Source organism: Ranitomeya imitator, chromosome 1 (genome assembly GCF_032444005.1).
Source record: "Ranitomeya imitator isolate aRanImi1 chromosome 1, aRanImi1.pri, whole genome shotgun sequence".
Taxonomy (NCBI): domain Eukaryota; kingdom Metazoa; phylum Chordata; class Amphibia; order Anura; family Dendrobatidae; genus Ranitomeya; species Ranitomeya imitator.
In genome coordinates, this window is record NC_091282.1 from 276,417,630 (window position 1) to 276,434,261 (window position 16,632).

The window sequence follows — 16,632 nt, forward strand, 5'->3', positions numbered from 1 at the left end:
GAGTTGCACAAATCAGAAGTGGCATTGGACAGAGGGGTTTTCTGACCAGGCTGTGGAGTGATTTTGCAATGATCGCAGACAGGACAGGTACTGCAGCATCAATTCAAAGTGACAGGAAACAAGATTTGTCCAGTATGGTTACTAACTATTTTTCCTCCCCTATCGATGTTCTCCCTCACCCGCCATTCCCATTTGATTACTGGGCATCCAAAATAGTCACCTGGCCTGAATTGTCCGAATATGCATTGCAGGAGCTCGCTTGCCCAGCAGCTAGTGTGCTATCAGAAAGAGTATTCAGTGCTGCTGGTTCAATACTGACTGAAAAAAGAACTCGTCTGGCTACCCAAAATGTTGATGATCTAACCTTCATTAAAATGAACCACTCATGGATTTCTAATTATTTTGCCCCACCTTTCCCGGCTTACACCTAGCTTTCCTTTAAAAAGGTCTTGCTTTTGGACTGGTCTTACTGAGTGTTCCAATTTCTCCATTTACAGCTGCTATATGTCCAGCATACGACATGTTTACACCTCCCTAAATGGGCCGACTCCCCCCACGGGGCCGTGGTCTCGCCACTTGGCAAAAGCACCCATGAGAGTGCCTTTTTATTCTGAAGAGGTGGGTGTGCCCACTTTTGGTCAACGGCACTGGCACCGGGTCCCTCATAGTACAATGAAGTGTCTCTGGCAGTGGTGGCGCGCACCCAACGTCAAACACACTGTTGTAACATGAGGGGCCTTTGGCCATTACCGCCAGGCACAAGAGAGTGCCCCCCACCCCCCAGCTCAAACTGTGCTCTACCACTTGCAAAATTATCTGTTGCTGCTCCACCGCTGTTTAGTCTATGTGGTGAAATCCTTTAATGCCTGGCACTGACAATACCAGTTTGTTGACATGTATGATGCTACTTAAAATATTCAGTGGCCCTGTCCTACATTTACACCAGTAAATACTTTGCGCCAAATAACAATGTCTGAAAGTCAGCAGAGGAGCCCACCCCTGTACCTAAGTATGCCACCCTTTCTTTTTGGGTTTTGTTTTTTTGCAAGACATTAACATCTATGTATTCTTTTGGAGTATTAACTGTTATGACCTGGTGGTCAGGACAATAATGGACCTGGTGGTTAAGAGCACACGGAATGACCTGATAGTTACTGATAATAAGGACGAGCTCTGGGACGTGGGAACTCTGCTGAGCGCAATCCCTAAACCTATCAAACACACTAGAAATAGCCGTGGATTGCGCCTAACGCTCCCTATGCAACTCGGCACAGCCTAAGAAACTAGCTAGCCCTGAAGATAGAAAAATAAAGCCTACCTTGCCTCAGAGAAATTCCCCAAAGGAAAAGGCAGCCCCCCACATATAATAATGGTGAGTAAAGATGAAAATACAAACACAGAGATGAAATAGATTTAACAAAGTGAGGCCCGACTTACTGAACAGACCAAGGATAGGAAAGGTTACTTTGCGGTCAGCACAAAAACCTACAAAAAGACCACGCAGAGGGCGCAAAAAGACCCTCCGCACCGACTCACGGTGCGGAGGCACTCCCTCTGCGTCCCAGAGCTTCCAGCAAGCAATACAACAAATTAAATAGCAAGCTGGACAGAAAAATAGCAAACCCAAGAAATACAAGCTGGAACTTAGCTTCTGATGGGAAGACAGGTCACAAGAACGATCCAGGAGTGAACTAGACCAATACTGGAACATTGACAGGTGGCATGGAGCAAAGATCTAAGTGGAGTTAAATAGAGCAGCAGCTAACGAATTAACCTCGTCACCTGTGACACTCAGAAACACCCACCAGAGGAAGTCCATGGACAGAACCAGCTGAAGTACCATTCATGACCACAGGAGGGAGCCCGACAACAGAATTCACAACAGTATTCCCCCCTTGAGGAGGGGTCACCGAACCCTCACCAGAGCCCCCAGGCCGACCAGGATGAGCCAAATGAAAGGCACGAACCAGATCGGCAGCATGAACATCAGAGGCAAAAACCCAGGAATTATCTTCCTGACCATAACCCTTCCACTTGACCAGGTACTGGAGTTTCCGTCTCGAAACACGAGAATCCAAAATATTCTCCACCACATACTCCAACTCCCCCTCAACTAACACCGGGGCAGGAGGATCAACGGATGGAACCACAGGCGCCACGTATCTCCGCAATAACGACCTATGGAACACATTATGGATGGCAAAAGAAGCAGGAAGGGCAAAACGAAATGACACAGGATTGATAACCTCAGAAATCTTATACGGACCAATGAAACGAGGCTTCAACTTAGGAGAGGAAACCTTCATAGGAACATAACGAGACGACAACCAAACCAAATCCCCAACACGAAGTCGGGGACCCAATCAGTGCCGGCGGTTAGCGAAACGTTGAGCCTTCTCCTGGGACAATGTCAAATTGTCCACCACATGAGTCCAAATCTGCTGCAACCTATCCACCACAGTATCTACACCAGGACAGTCTGAAGACTCAACCTGCCCTGAAGAGAAACGAGGATGGAAACCAGAATTGCAGAAAAACGGCGAAACCAAAGTAGCCGATCTGGCCCGATTATTAAGGGCGAACTCAGCCAACGGCAAAAGGACACCCAATCATCCTGATCAGCAGAAACAAAGCATCTCAGATATGTTTCCAAAGTTTGATTAGTTCGTTCGGTTTGGCCATTTGTCTGAGGATGGAAAGCCGAGGAAAAAGACAAATCAATGCCCATCCTAGCACAAAAGGATCGCCAAAACCTTGAAACAAACTGGGAACCTCTGTCAGAAACGATGTTCTCCGGGATACCATGTAAACGAACCACATGCTGGAAAAATAATGGCACCAAATCAGAGGAGGAAGGCAATTTAGACAAAGGTACCAAATGGACCATCTTAGAAAAGCGATCACAAACCACCCAAATGACCGACATCTTTTGAGAGACGGGGAGATCCGAAATAAAATCCATAGAAATATACGTCCAGGGCCTCTTCGGGACCGGCAAGGGCAAAAGCAACCCACTGGCACGAGAACAACAGGGCTTAGCCCGAGCACAAGTCCCACAGGACTGCACAAAATAACGCACATCCCGCGACAAAGACAGCCACCAGAAGGATCTAGCCACCAAATCTCTGGTACCAAAGATTCCAGGATGCCCAGCCAACACTGAACAATGAATCTCAGAGATAACTCTACTAGTCCATCTATCAGGGACAAACAGTTTCTCCGCTGGGCAACGGTCAGGTCTATCAGCCTGAAATTTTTGCAGCACCCGCCGCAAATCAGGGGAGATGACAGACAAAATTACCCCCTCTTTGAGAATACCCGCCGGCTCAGGAACACCCGGAGAGTCAGGCACAAAACTCCTTGACAGGGCATCAGCCTTCACATTCTTAGAGCCCGGAAGGTACGAAACCACAAAATCAAAACGGGAGAAAAATAACGACCATCGAGCCTGTCTCGGATTCAACCGTTTGGCAGACTCAAGATAAGTCAAATTCTTGTGATCTGTCAAGACCACCACGCGATGCTTGGCTCCTTCAAGCCAATGACGCCACTCCTCGAATGCCCACTTCATGGCCAACAATTCACGATTACCAACATCATAATTACGCTCAGCAGGCGAAAACTTTCTAGAAAAGAAAGCACATGGCTTCATCACCGAGCCATCAGAACTTCTCTGCGACAAAACAACCCCTGCTCCAATCTCAGAAGCATCAACCTCAACCTGAAACGGAAGCGAAACATCTGGCTGGCACAACACAGGGGCAGAAGAAAAACGACGCTTCAACTCCTGAAAAGCCTCTACAGCCGCATAAGACCAATTGACCACATCAGCACCCTTCTAGGTCAAATCAGTCAACGGTTTAGCAACAGTAGAAAAATTAGCGATGAAGCGCCAATAAAAATTAGCAAAGCCCAAGAACTTTTGCAGGCTCTTCACAGATGTCGGCTGAGTCCAATCGTAAATGGCCTGGACTTTAACAGGGTCCATCTCGATAGTAGAAGGGGAAAAAATGAACCCCAAAAATGAAACCTTCTGAACTCCAAAGAGACACTTTGACCCTTTCACAAACAAGGAATTCGCACGAAGGACCTGGAACACCATTCTGACCTGCTTCACATGAGACTCCCAATCATCCGAAAAGACCAAAATATCATCCAAATACACAATCAGGAATTTATCCAGGTACTCTCGGAAGATGTCATGCATAAAGGACTGAAATACTGATGGAGCATTGGAAAGCCCGAATGGCATAACCAGGTACTCAAAATGGCCCTCGGGCGTATTAAATGCTGTTTTCCATTCATCGCCTTGTTTAATACGCACAAGATTATACGCCCCTCGAAGATCTATCTTGGTGAACCAACTAGCCCCTTTAATACGAGCAAACAAATCAGACAGCAACGGCAAAGGATACTGAAATTTGACTGTAATTTTATTAAGAAGGCGGTAATCAATACAAGGTCTCAAAGAACCATCCTTCTTGGTCACAAAAAAGAACCCTGCTCCTAACGGTGATGACGACGGGCGAATATGGCCTTTCTCCAAGGATTCCTTTATATAACTCTGCATAGCGGCGTGTTCTGGCACAGATAAATTAAACAATCGGCCCTTAGGAAACTTACTACCAGGAATCAAATTAATTGCACAACCGCAATCCCTATGAGGAGGTAGGGCACTGGCTTTGGGCTCATCAAATACATCCCGATAATCCGACAAAAACTCTGGAACTTCAGAAGGAGTGGAAGACGAAATAGACAAAAATGGAACATCACCATGTACCCCCTGGCAACCCCAGCTGGACACAGACATAGATTTCCAGTCCAATACTAGATTATGAACCTGTAGCCATGGCAACCCCAAAACGACCACATCATGCAGATTATGCAACACCAGAAAGCGGATATCCTCCTGATGTGCAGGAGCCATGCACATGGTCAATTGGGTCCAATACTGAGGCTTATTCTTGGCCAAAGGCGTAGCATCAATTCATCTCAATGGAATAGGATACTGCAAGGGCTCCAAGAAAAAACCACAGCGCCTAGCATACTCCAAGTCCATCAAATTCAGGGCAGCGCCTGAATCCACAAATGCCATAACACAATAGGATGACACAGAGCAAATCAGAGTAACAGACAATAGAAATTTAGACTGTACCGTAAAAATGGTGGCAGACCTAGCGAACCGCTTAGTGCGCTTAGGACAATCGGAGATAGCATGAGTGGAATCACCACAGTAAAAACATAGCCCATTCCGACGTCTGTGTTCTTGCCGTTCAGCTCTGGTCAAAGTCCTATCACACTGCATAGGCTCAGGCCTATGCTCAGAGAATACCGCCAGATGGTGCACAGCTTTGCGCTCACGCAAGCGCCGATCGATCTGAATGGCCAAGGACATAGACTCATTCAGACCAGCAGGCGTGGGAAATCCCACCATGACATCCTTAAGGGCTTCAGAGAGACTCTTTCTGAAGATTCCTGCCAGGGCACATTCATTCCACTGAGTGAGCACAGACCACTTTCTAAACTTCTGACAATATATCTCCGCTTCATCCTGACCCTGACACAGAACCAGCAAGATTTTCTCTGCCTGATCCACTGAATTAGGTTCGTCATAAAGCAATCCAAGCGCCAGGAAAAACGCATCAACATCACGCAATGCCGGATCTCCTGGCGCAAGGGAAAATGCCCAGTCTTGAGGGTCACCATGTAACAAAGAAATAATGATCTTTACTTGTTGAACAGGGTCACCTGAGGAGCGAGGTTTCAAGGCAAGAAACAATTTACAATTATTTTGGAAATTCAAGAACTTAGATCTATCACCAAAAAACAAATCAGGAATTGGAATCCTAGGCTCTGACATCGGATTCTGAACCACAAAATCTTGAATGTTTTGTATCCTTGTAGTGAGATTATCCATCCAAGAGGACAGACCTTGAATGTCCCTGTTTACACCAGTGTCCTGAACCACCCAGAGGTAAAGGGGAAAATAGAGACAAAACACACTGCAAAGAAAAAAAAAATGGTCTCAGAACTTCTCTTATCCCTCTATTGAGATGCATTAGTACTTTGGGCCACCTGTACTGTTATGACCTGGTGGTCAGGACAATAATGGACCTGGTGGTTAAGAGCACACGGAATGACCTGATAGTTACTGATAATAAGGACGAGTTCTGGGACGTGGGAACTCTGCTGACCGCAATCCCTAAACCTATCAAACACACTAGAAATAGCCGTGGATTGCGCCTAATGCTCCCTATGCAACTCGGCACAGCCTAAGAAACTAGCTAGACCTGAAGATAGAAAAATAAAGCCTACCTTGCCTCAGAGAAATTCCCCAAAGGAAAAGGCAGCCCCCCACATATAATGACGGTGAGTAAAGATGAAAATACAAACACAGAGATGAAATAGATTTAGCAAAGTGAGGCCCGACTTACTGAACAGACCGAGGATAGGAAAGGTTACTTTGCGGTCAGCACAAAAACCTACAAAAAGACCATGCAGAGGGCGCAAAAAGACCCTCCGCACCGACTCACGGTGCGGAGGCGCTCCCTCTGCGTCCCAGAGCCTCCAGCAAGCAAGACAACAAATTAAATAGCAAGCTGGACAGGAAAATAGCAAACCCAAGAAATACAAGCTGGAACTTAGCTTCTGATGGGAAGACAGGTCACAAGAACGATCCAGGAGTGAACTAGACCAATACTGGAACATTGACAGGTGGCATGGAGCAAAGATCTAAGTGGAGTTAAATAGAGCAGCAGCTAACGAATTAACCTCGTCACCTGTGAAACTCAGAAACACCCACCAGAGGAAGTCCATGGACAGAACCAGCTGAAGTACCATTCATGACCACAGGAGGGAGCCCGACAACAGAATTCACAACAATTAACTTCCAATAGTCTTCCACTGACCACCCCAATGCTGCCTGTGTACCCCTGGATCCTATTTAAAAGTGCATAGAGCCACCTTTTTTATTTTAGACCTACTAAGTCTGTCTGTGGTCCCTCCTTCCAATAGTCCTCCACTGACCACACCAATGCTGCCTGTGTACTCCTGGATGCTATTTAGAAGTGCATAGAGCCACCTTTTTTTGATTTTAGGCCTACTAAGTCTGTCTGCGGTCCCTCCTTCCAATTGTCCTCCACTGACCACACCAATGCTGACCGTGTACCCATGTAACCTTTTTTAAACCTGCATCGAGCCAACTTTGTGGTGTAAGGCCTACTAGCAGTGTCTGGCTGCGCCACTCAATACAGCTGTCCTCTTAAAAAAAAGTACCTGCAATTATCAGGTTTTCAGCCTATTGGAATTTTAAAACTGCAGTGGGGTTACTAGCTTGGTTGGGGGCTATTAACAGTGTCTGCCGCTCCAAGGTGTTCTCCTGGTTGCCTTTCCTGAGCTTCTATCTTCAGGCTCTTGTTAAATAGTTGTTAAATGGAACAACTGCAGTTGGGCTACTAGTTTGGTTGGGGCCTACTAACGGTGTCTGACGCTTTTTGTTGTTCTCCTGGTTTCTTGTCCTGAACTTCCATTTTCAGGCTCTCGTTAAGTAGTTGTTAATATTACACTGCATTTGGCCTACTAGTTGGGTTGGGGCCTACGAATGGTGTCTGCCGCTCCTTGCTGTTCTCCTCCACTGAACAAAGCAGTGCTGCCTGTTTACTACTGTTACCAATTTTGAACTGCATTTAGAATACTTACTGATTTGGGCCTACTCACTGTGTCAGCCTCTCATTACAGTTGTCCTCCACTGAACAAAGCAATGCTGCCTGGATAGTCCTGTTACCAATTTTGAAATGCATTTAGCCCACTTTATTATTTGGGCCTATATCTGTGTTTCCTCATCCTGCCCATTGCCCAGCCAGTGCTAGATGACTCTGCTGATACATTGACCCAGACCGCTACATTCCCCTTGCATGCTACACAGCCAGAATCTGACCCTGCTGAAAGTGAGGTTCCCCTTCCCACATACTATACCACCTTACACGGGGACAAAGGGGAAGGTGCAGATGAAAGTGCAGGTTCCTTCATCAGGTGGGGGGGATACTCAATGCCGATGTCACTGGCACAGGGCCCCTCATAGTACGCAAAAGTGTCGCTGCCGGTGGGAGGCGCCCCCGCCGTACTTTGAGGGGCCCTGTGCAAGTTCCAATGCGAACGAGTGGCCCCCTCTGCTTGCTCAGGATCATAGCACTTGCAAAGTTGAAATACTTACTTCTCCCTGCTCCACTGCCGTGACGTGGTCCACGTTTCCTGGGCCCACTAGATACTTGAACCAGCCATACCCCCAACAACTTTAGCCAAATGACCCCCAATTTCCAATGCCTAACTATTATTATAAGGTAAATTAAGATTGACAAGCTTCAGTAACAAGAATGGATGTTTTTGCCAATAAAATGGGCACTGTAGGTGTTTTCCTGGCCTCCACTCACTGTCGACTATGCTCCCCCATTGACTTGCATTGGGTTTCGTGTTTCGGTCAAAGATAATAGAAGGTTCGCAGCCCGGGCCCACCGTGCAGAGATGGAACCTGCTGCTAAGTAATGGCAGCACTATATGGCGATACTACACCAGACTAAACTCGGGTTCCATCACCCGGTATGAACTGATGCAAACTCTGTTGCTTCACAGAGTCACAGGGAAACTAAGGAAATGCTGTGCCCTGTTAGCAGTCACAGGGTGCAGCAGATGGACGCTAGTGGGATCCCTGAAACTCACCCCCACTATGCTGGTGATTGATCCCGCTCTGACCCTCGGTAGCTTTTGAGTATGTGGCTGAGGACGCCTTGAGTCAGATGCTGAGATCAAGTGGTAGTTCCCACCCTACACTGACAGGTTGTCAGGACTAATTAAAGATTACTGCACAGAGTGCGCACAGCGCCGCACTGGCGGATGCCACTAACCACCCTTACAAAGGTAAGGAAAGCTCTCTAATTGCACGCGGCGCCATACTGGCAGTCGCTGCTGGTTAGGCGCAGTAAGGATCATGCTCTTGTGTTAAGGATAGCACTGTCAGATGCTAGGAAGCTCCAACATTCACAAACATTCAACAATTCTAGGAATGGGAATGAATAAGGAGCAATCACCAGAACAAGCATATAATCACACACACACAATTACAGGTTTATACTAGCGCATGGCCGAGTGGCCATGCGAGCCTTTTATAGATGTAGCCTTCCGGTACCTTCCTAGTGGTCCAATCAGAGCCGCTACAGGACCTAAGAATGTGACCTCCGACCTCCAATGAGAGGTCATCTCAAGGGCATGCTCAGAAGATGAAAAGCAGGACTTAGTCCCTGGAACGTCTTCTCGCCGCTGATTAATGCTGGTTACAAAGGCTGAACCTGGGGCAGCAGCCTTAACCAAATGCACAATATCAGCTTGAGCCAGACGCTGGGACCGACGTCTCTGCTGAGCAGACTCCACTGCGGCAGGGGAAGAATGGGAGACCGCAAAGGACATGGTTTGAGATTCCCTCTGTGCAGTGGAGGGAGCTCGAGACCTAACAACCTGTTACCTCTTTCAGTAAAATTGTTATGTTAACAAGTTCACCTGTGTGTCTGGCTGTTTGACATTGCACAAGCACCACGGGTGCTCCAAAACATGCACCTAGACACCTCTGCTACAGGAGTGTCCCTAAGTGCCACCTCAGCTACGTGACATCATTATCTGCTGCCAGTGGCACTACATGCACTAGCTTACACTTCTGCAAGATCTGGTGCCTCCCCAGTGGCCCACCACATAGTCATGGCGCGGGATGCTGTTTTGGCACACCTGGTAACACGCAAAGAAAACATAATGTCCCATCTGTTGTCTGATGTGTGTGTATTGCAAATCACTCACTTTTGGATTGGAGGTCTCCTCAGGTTGCACGGTCCCAATTCCAGATGTCACCACACACTGATTGGCAGAGTCCGAGTCCAATTTTAGCAACTCAACATCACTCAACAGGTTCAGTTCAGTCACAGGCACCGCACAGAAATTCTCACTCTTCACAGATCCTTCGCACTGTGCTATTCCTTGCAATGTGCAAAGGTTTAAAAAAAATAGCCAAGGGGTCTCTCTCAAACCAGCTAAAAGACACCATGATGGGGACATCACAATACACTTAGCAGCTATTAAAAGACGTAGAGATAGCCAGTGCAAGTTTCATCATTGCAGAATGTGCAAAGCTTTCAAAAAGTACAAAACATTACCCACGTGTACACATAAATTAACAATAAGTACTTGTTGCAGAAGCAGGAGGAGGAGGAGGTGATTTCCTCAACAAAATGGTTTTGGATGGTACGGGATGGACAGTAAAACAACTTCCAAAAATAACCATTTGGGCTCCATTTAAGTAACATTGCTGTCATCCGTAGGGCTTACAAAGTTGTAGGAAATCCAGCCCTTGTTCAATTTTAGAAGAGTCAGCCTTTCTGCATTTTCTATAGACAGGTGTGTGGGCCTATCCGTTATGATTGAACCTGCGGAACTAAAAACCTGCTCACACAACACACTCGCGGCAGGGCACGGCAGCACCTCCAAGGTGTGCAAGGAGAGGTTGGGCCAAGAGTGCAGCTTAGACAACCAATAGTTAAATCACATTTAAGAGTCAGTAAGGACATTGGTATGGTAACTTAAGTAGTCCTTCACCATCTTGGTCAACTTCTCCCTCCTCATCATAGATACACCCACAGAAGCCTTTGCTGATGGGATGGTCTCATGAAAAGGCCCAACTGTTGGACATTCCCTCAGCCTGAGCTGCACCTGGTGTGCATGGTCATCCTCTGTAATCCTTGTGGGTGAAAAGAGGTAGTACTTCTGCCAGAAGTGTTGTTTGAGGGTAATCTTTTTAGTAAGTCTTCCACTACGGCACTCTGGCATATATGCAGTGAAAATGGCACATCTGCCTCCGACATTAGAGAAGAAAATTTCTCCTTGTACCATGGGTCAAGAATAGTGCACAGCAATCATTTCATGATGGACAAAATGTTTTTCACGTGAGGGTCTTGGGAAAGACATCTGGACATGAACTCTGCCAAGTGTGGCGGACTACAAATAAATTGTCATCCAAAATAAATGTATTAAATTTATACAATGTAATTTTCTGGATTTTATTTTTGATATTCTATTGCTCAATGTTAACATTAACCTACCTTTAAAATTATAGATTGTCCATGTCTTTGTCAGTGGGCAAACTTACAAAATCAGCAAGGGATCAAATAATTATTGACTTCACTGTAAATAGTCATAAATTAAATATAGTGCATGATTTAAATAATGTGAATAAGCTGCTTTAATTTCTTTCAGCAAAATGTGTATCCTCTTGATATAATGCAATAATCATATTATACAGCACTGTGTACTTACAATTGCTCATTTTGCCTTTCTACTCAGTTGATTCTTCTGTTTTCTAGTAAGTCAATGACATCATGTGATTAATAAATTACTAGCTGAATAATTCTAAGCTCTATGTAGACGGAGGTCAATTTTCTCTGTATGAGTCAAGAGTAACTGGGAGAAGAGACTTCCTGTTTCTACATAGAAATAGAAAAAAGTAATAATGCCAGAATTCCTTTTTTTTTGGTCGTCACAACATTGCATTAAAATGCAATAACGGGCGATCAAAAGATTGTATCTGCACCAAAATCAATAAAAACTTCAGCTTGGCATGAAAAAAATAAGCCCGACCCCGACTTTACGCGATAATCGGCCGATTTCACTTGACTCGACTTTTGAGATAGTCTGGTTTCGCAAAACCCGACTCATCCATAAAAAAGTAAAAGTCGCTCAACCCTAGTCTAGATCTATACCTAAAGTCCCCATTGATTCTGCACATTGGAGACAGGGGTATTTTACTCAGTTTATTCGTATATTGCATTTACAGGTAGGGCCCATGCATGCAAACTGTAAAGCGCTGCGGAATATGTTAGCGCTATATAAAAATAAAGATTATTATTATTATTCCGAATTGTTTGACTGCTGTTCGCTAGAGGGCTTGCCCTCTCCTGTGGTTCTTGTACTACCTTTGCTTACGCTGCACAATCCTCTGGTAGACTGGTAGATTCAGCAGTTAGTAAATAGAGCGAATATTGCCAAGAACCCTTCTTTCACATGGACCGAGCAAAAGTCCAGGTGGTGCTGGATTGGGATCGTCCTAAGAACCTAAAGATATTGCAAAAGTTTTTTGGTTCCGAAAACTACTATCGTAAAAGTTCATCAAAAACCTTTTGATGGTGACCACATCTCTGACGGATATGACCAGGAAAGGGACTGACTTTTCCAAATGGTCCAGTTTGGCCAGAGAGGCTTTTGATACCTTAAAGAAATATTTTGCTTCTGCACCAATGCTTATACAGCTTGATGTCACTCAGCTATTTATTGACACACACATAGTTACACAGTTTAGGCAATAAAAAGTTTATTGGGAGTGCTTCTTTAAGCATACTCTAATTGACTGGTTATGTGAGTGGTAATGTTGATGGTAGCTTTTTTTAGTCAGGAACCTTACCTGAAAATAGTATATTAACTTAAATAGCCAGAAATGAATTAGTTTGATAAACTATTTTACAACGGGCAGGAATTCATCTTTTTATCACATTGCTTCTGCTTTCATATTACTTTGCCTAGCAGTTTTATTGTTCCTTTATATCTCTGTTCCCTTGAATGTAGAAATCGAGAAATCAAACTCATGACTCAGTTATGCCATTTTAGCAGCAGTAATGGGAAATTAAGAAGAATAGAGGAAAGTGTTATGAAGACATCCAAACATTTTACAGTCCTTCAGAACTGATTCTTGTGCTGTATGTCAGCTATACAAACCATAGTTCTATTAGTGAATGAAATGAACTAGCTCAATGTGATGAATTTTGACATATGTATTATTTAACAATATTACTATGCAGTACATACATATATGACACATATATTTTGATAAAATTGCTGTGAAATTATAGGGGTTTAGAATGATATAACTATTATGTAAAAATGATGCATTTTACAGATTTATGTTGCCTGAACACGTTACAGATTTTTTATTTAAAATTACATATCTTTTCAGGTTTTTTCAGAAGTCTTTATGATGGCAGCTGTCGGTGGGTACTGTGCAGTCAGATAACATATAGAGCTACTACATGTTTAAATATTTGCATTGTACAATTACAAATATAATGAGAACTTGTCAACGTAGAAATTATATCCAAACTATAGACAAAGTATCAACGCAATTGAACAGTTTAAAAAAAAAATGATATACTGTTATGTGGGAAAAAATTCAGAATAACTTGCATTCTTTTTATTTTAATTTTTATCTGTATTTGGTAGTCTGTCTAGTGCTACTGATTGGTTGACAGCCCTCCTTCTATTAACGTACATACACAGAGGTTAATCTCTGATTAGGTTCACCCACCGGACCCCTAAGCCTAAAAGAGCAGGGATTTAAATTAATACATTCAAGTTATACTGTGCCCTTTCCCACTCCACAACATATCAATCTGTTCCACTTCTCACACACTACAGCATTCGGAAGGCATTATATTTTCAATGTCACCTTCAAACTAAAATGTTTCATGATGCAAAAAAAATCTCACCTTTTAGACTTTATTAGAAATTTTCTTTAAGTATAAAATTTGTGTCATCACCCAGAAATTACAGGGACTTTAATCCTTTAACGAGCAGAGGTATTTTTGTTTTTAAATTTTTTGCTCCCCTTCTTCCCAGAGCCATAACTTTTTTATTTTTTGGTCAAAATGGCCATGTGAGGGCTTGTTTTTTGTGAGACGAGTTGTACTTTTGAATGACATCGTTGGTTGAATATTATCTACTGGAAAGTGAGAAAAAAATTCCAAGTGCTTTGAAATTGCAAAAAAAGTGCAATCCCACAGTTTTTTTTTTTCCAATGTTCACTAAATGCTAAAACTGACTTGCCATTGTGATTCTCCAGGTCATTTTGAGTTCATAGACACCAACCATGTCTAGTTTTTTTTATTTAATTGGCAAAAAAATCCAAAATTTATTAAAAATAATTCGTGCCGTTTTCCCATCTCCATTTTTTTGTGATCTCGGGTTGGGTGAGGGCTTATTCTTTTCATGCCAAGCTGAAGTTTTTATTGATTTTGGTGCACATACAATCTTTTGATCGCCCGTTATTGCATTTTAATGCAATGTTGTGACGACCAAAAAAAAAGGAATTCTGGCATTATTACTTTTTTCTATTTCCATGTAGAAACAGGAAGTCTCTTCACCCAGTTACTCTTGACTCATACAGAGAAAATTGACCTCCGTCTACATAGAGCTTAGAATTATTCAGCTAGTAATTTATTAATCACATGAAGTCATTGACTTACTAGAAAACAGAAGAATTAACTGAGTAGACAGGCAAAATGAGCAATTGTAAGTACACAGTGCTGTATAATATGATTATTGCATTATATCAAGAGGATACAAATTTTGCTGAAAGTAATTAAAGCAGCTTATTGACATTATTTAAATCATGCACTATATTTAATTTATGACTATTTACAGTGAAGTCAATAATTATTTGATCCCTTGCTGATTTTGTAAGTTTGCCCACTGACAAAGACATGGACAATCTATAATTTTAAAGGTAGGTTAATGTTAACATTGAGCAATAGAATGTCAAAAATAAAATCCAGAAAATTACATTGTATAAATTTAATACATTTATTTTGGATGACAATTTATTTGTAGTACGCCACACTTGGCAGAGTTCATGTCCAGATGTCTTTCCCAAGACCCTCACGTGAAAGACATTTTGTCCATCATGAAATGATTGCTGTGCACCATTCTTGACCCATGGTACAAGGAGAAATTTTCTTCTCTAATGTCGGAAGCAGATGTGCCATTTTCACTGCATATATGCCAGAGTGCCGTAGTGGAAGACTTACTAAAAAGATTACCCTCAAACAACGCTTCTGGCAGAAGTACTACCTCTTTTCACCCACAAGGTTTACAGAGGATGACCATGCACATCAGGTGCAGCTCAGGCTGAGGGAATGTCCAGCAGTTGGGCCTTTTCATGAGACCATCCCATCAGCAAAGGCTTCTGTGGGTGTATGTATGATGAGGAGGGAGAAGTTGACCAAGATGGTGAAGGACTACTTAAGTTACCATACCAATGTCCTTACTGACTCTTAAATGTGATTTAACTATTGGTTGTCTAAGCTGTACTCTTGGCCCAACCTCTCCTTGCACACCTTGGAGGTGCTGCTGTGCCCTGCCGCGAGTGTGTTGTGTGAGCAGGTTTTTAGTTCCGCAGGTTCAATCATAACGGATACGCCCACACACCTGTCTATAGAAAATGCAGAAAGGCTGACTCTTCTAAAATTGAACAAGGGCTGGATTTCCTACAACTTTGTAAGCCCTACGGATGACAGCAATGTTACTTAAATGGAGCCCAAATGATTATTTTTGGAAGTTGTTTTACTGTCCATCCCGTACCATCCAAAACCATTTTGTTGAGGAAATCACCTCCTCCTCCTCCTGCTTCTGCAACAAGTACTTATTGTTAATTTATGTGTACACATGGGTAATGTTTTGTACTTTTTGAAACCTTTGCACATTCTGCAATGATGAAACTTGCACTCGCTATCTCTACGTCTTTTAATAGCTGCTAAGTGTATTGTGATGTCCCCATCATGGTGTCTTTTAGCTGGTTTGAGAGAGACCCCTTGGCTATTTTTTTGAAACCTTTGCACATTGCAAGGAATAGCACGGTGCGAAGGATCTGTGAAGAGTGAGAATTTCTGTGCGGTGCCTGTGACTGAACTGAACCTGTTGAGTCATGTTGAGTTGCTAAAATTGGACTCGGACTCTGCCAATCAGTGTGTGGTGACATCTGGAATTGGGACCGTGCAACCTGAGGAGAACTCCAATCCAAAAGTGAGTGATTTGCAATACACACACATCAGACAACAGATGGGACATTATGTTTTCTTTGCGTGTTACCAGGTGTGCCAAAACAGCATCCCGCGCCATGACTATGTGGTGGGCCACTGGGGAGGCACCAGATCTTGCAGAAGTGTAAGCTAGTGCATGTAGTGCCACTGGCAGCAGATAATGGTGTCACGTAGCTGAGGTGGCACTTAGGGACACTCCTGTAGCAGAGGTGTCTAGGTGCATGTTTTGGAGCACCCGTGGTGCTTGTGCAATGTCAAACAGCCAGACATGCAGGTGAACTTGTTAACATAACAATTTTACTGAAAGAGATAACAGGTTGTTAGGTCTCGAGCTCCCTCCACTGCACAGAGGGAATCTCAAACCATGTCCTTTGCGGTCTCCCATTCTTCCCCTGCCACAGTGGAGTCTGCTCAGCAGAGATGTCAGTCCCAGCGTCTGTCTCAAGCTGATATTGTGCATTTGGTTATGGCTGCTGCCCCAGGTTCAGCCTTTGTAACCAGCATTAATCAGCGGCGAGAAGACGTTCCAGGGACTAAGTCCTGCTTTTCGTCTTCTGAGCATGCCCTCGGGATGACCTCTCATTGGAGGTCGGAGGTCACATTCTTAGGTCCTGTAGCGGCTCTGATTGGACGACTAGGAAGGTACCGGAAGGCTACATCTATAAAAGGCTCGCATGGCCACTCGGCCATGCACTAGTATAAACCTGTAATTGTGTGTGTGTGATTATATGCTTGT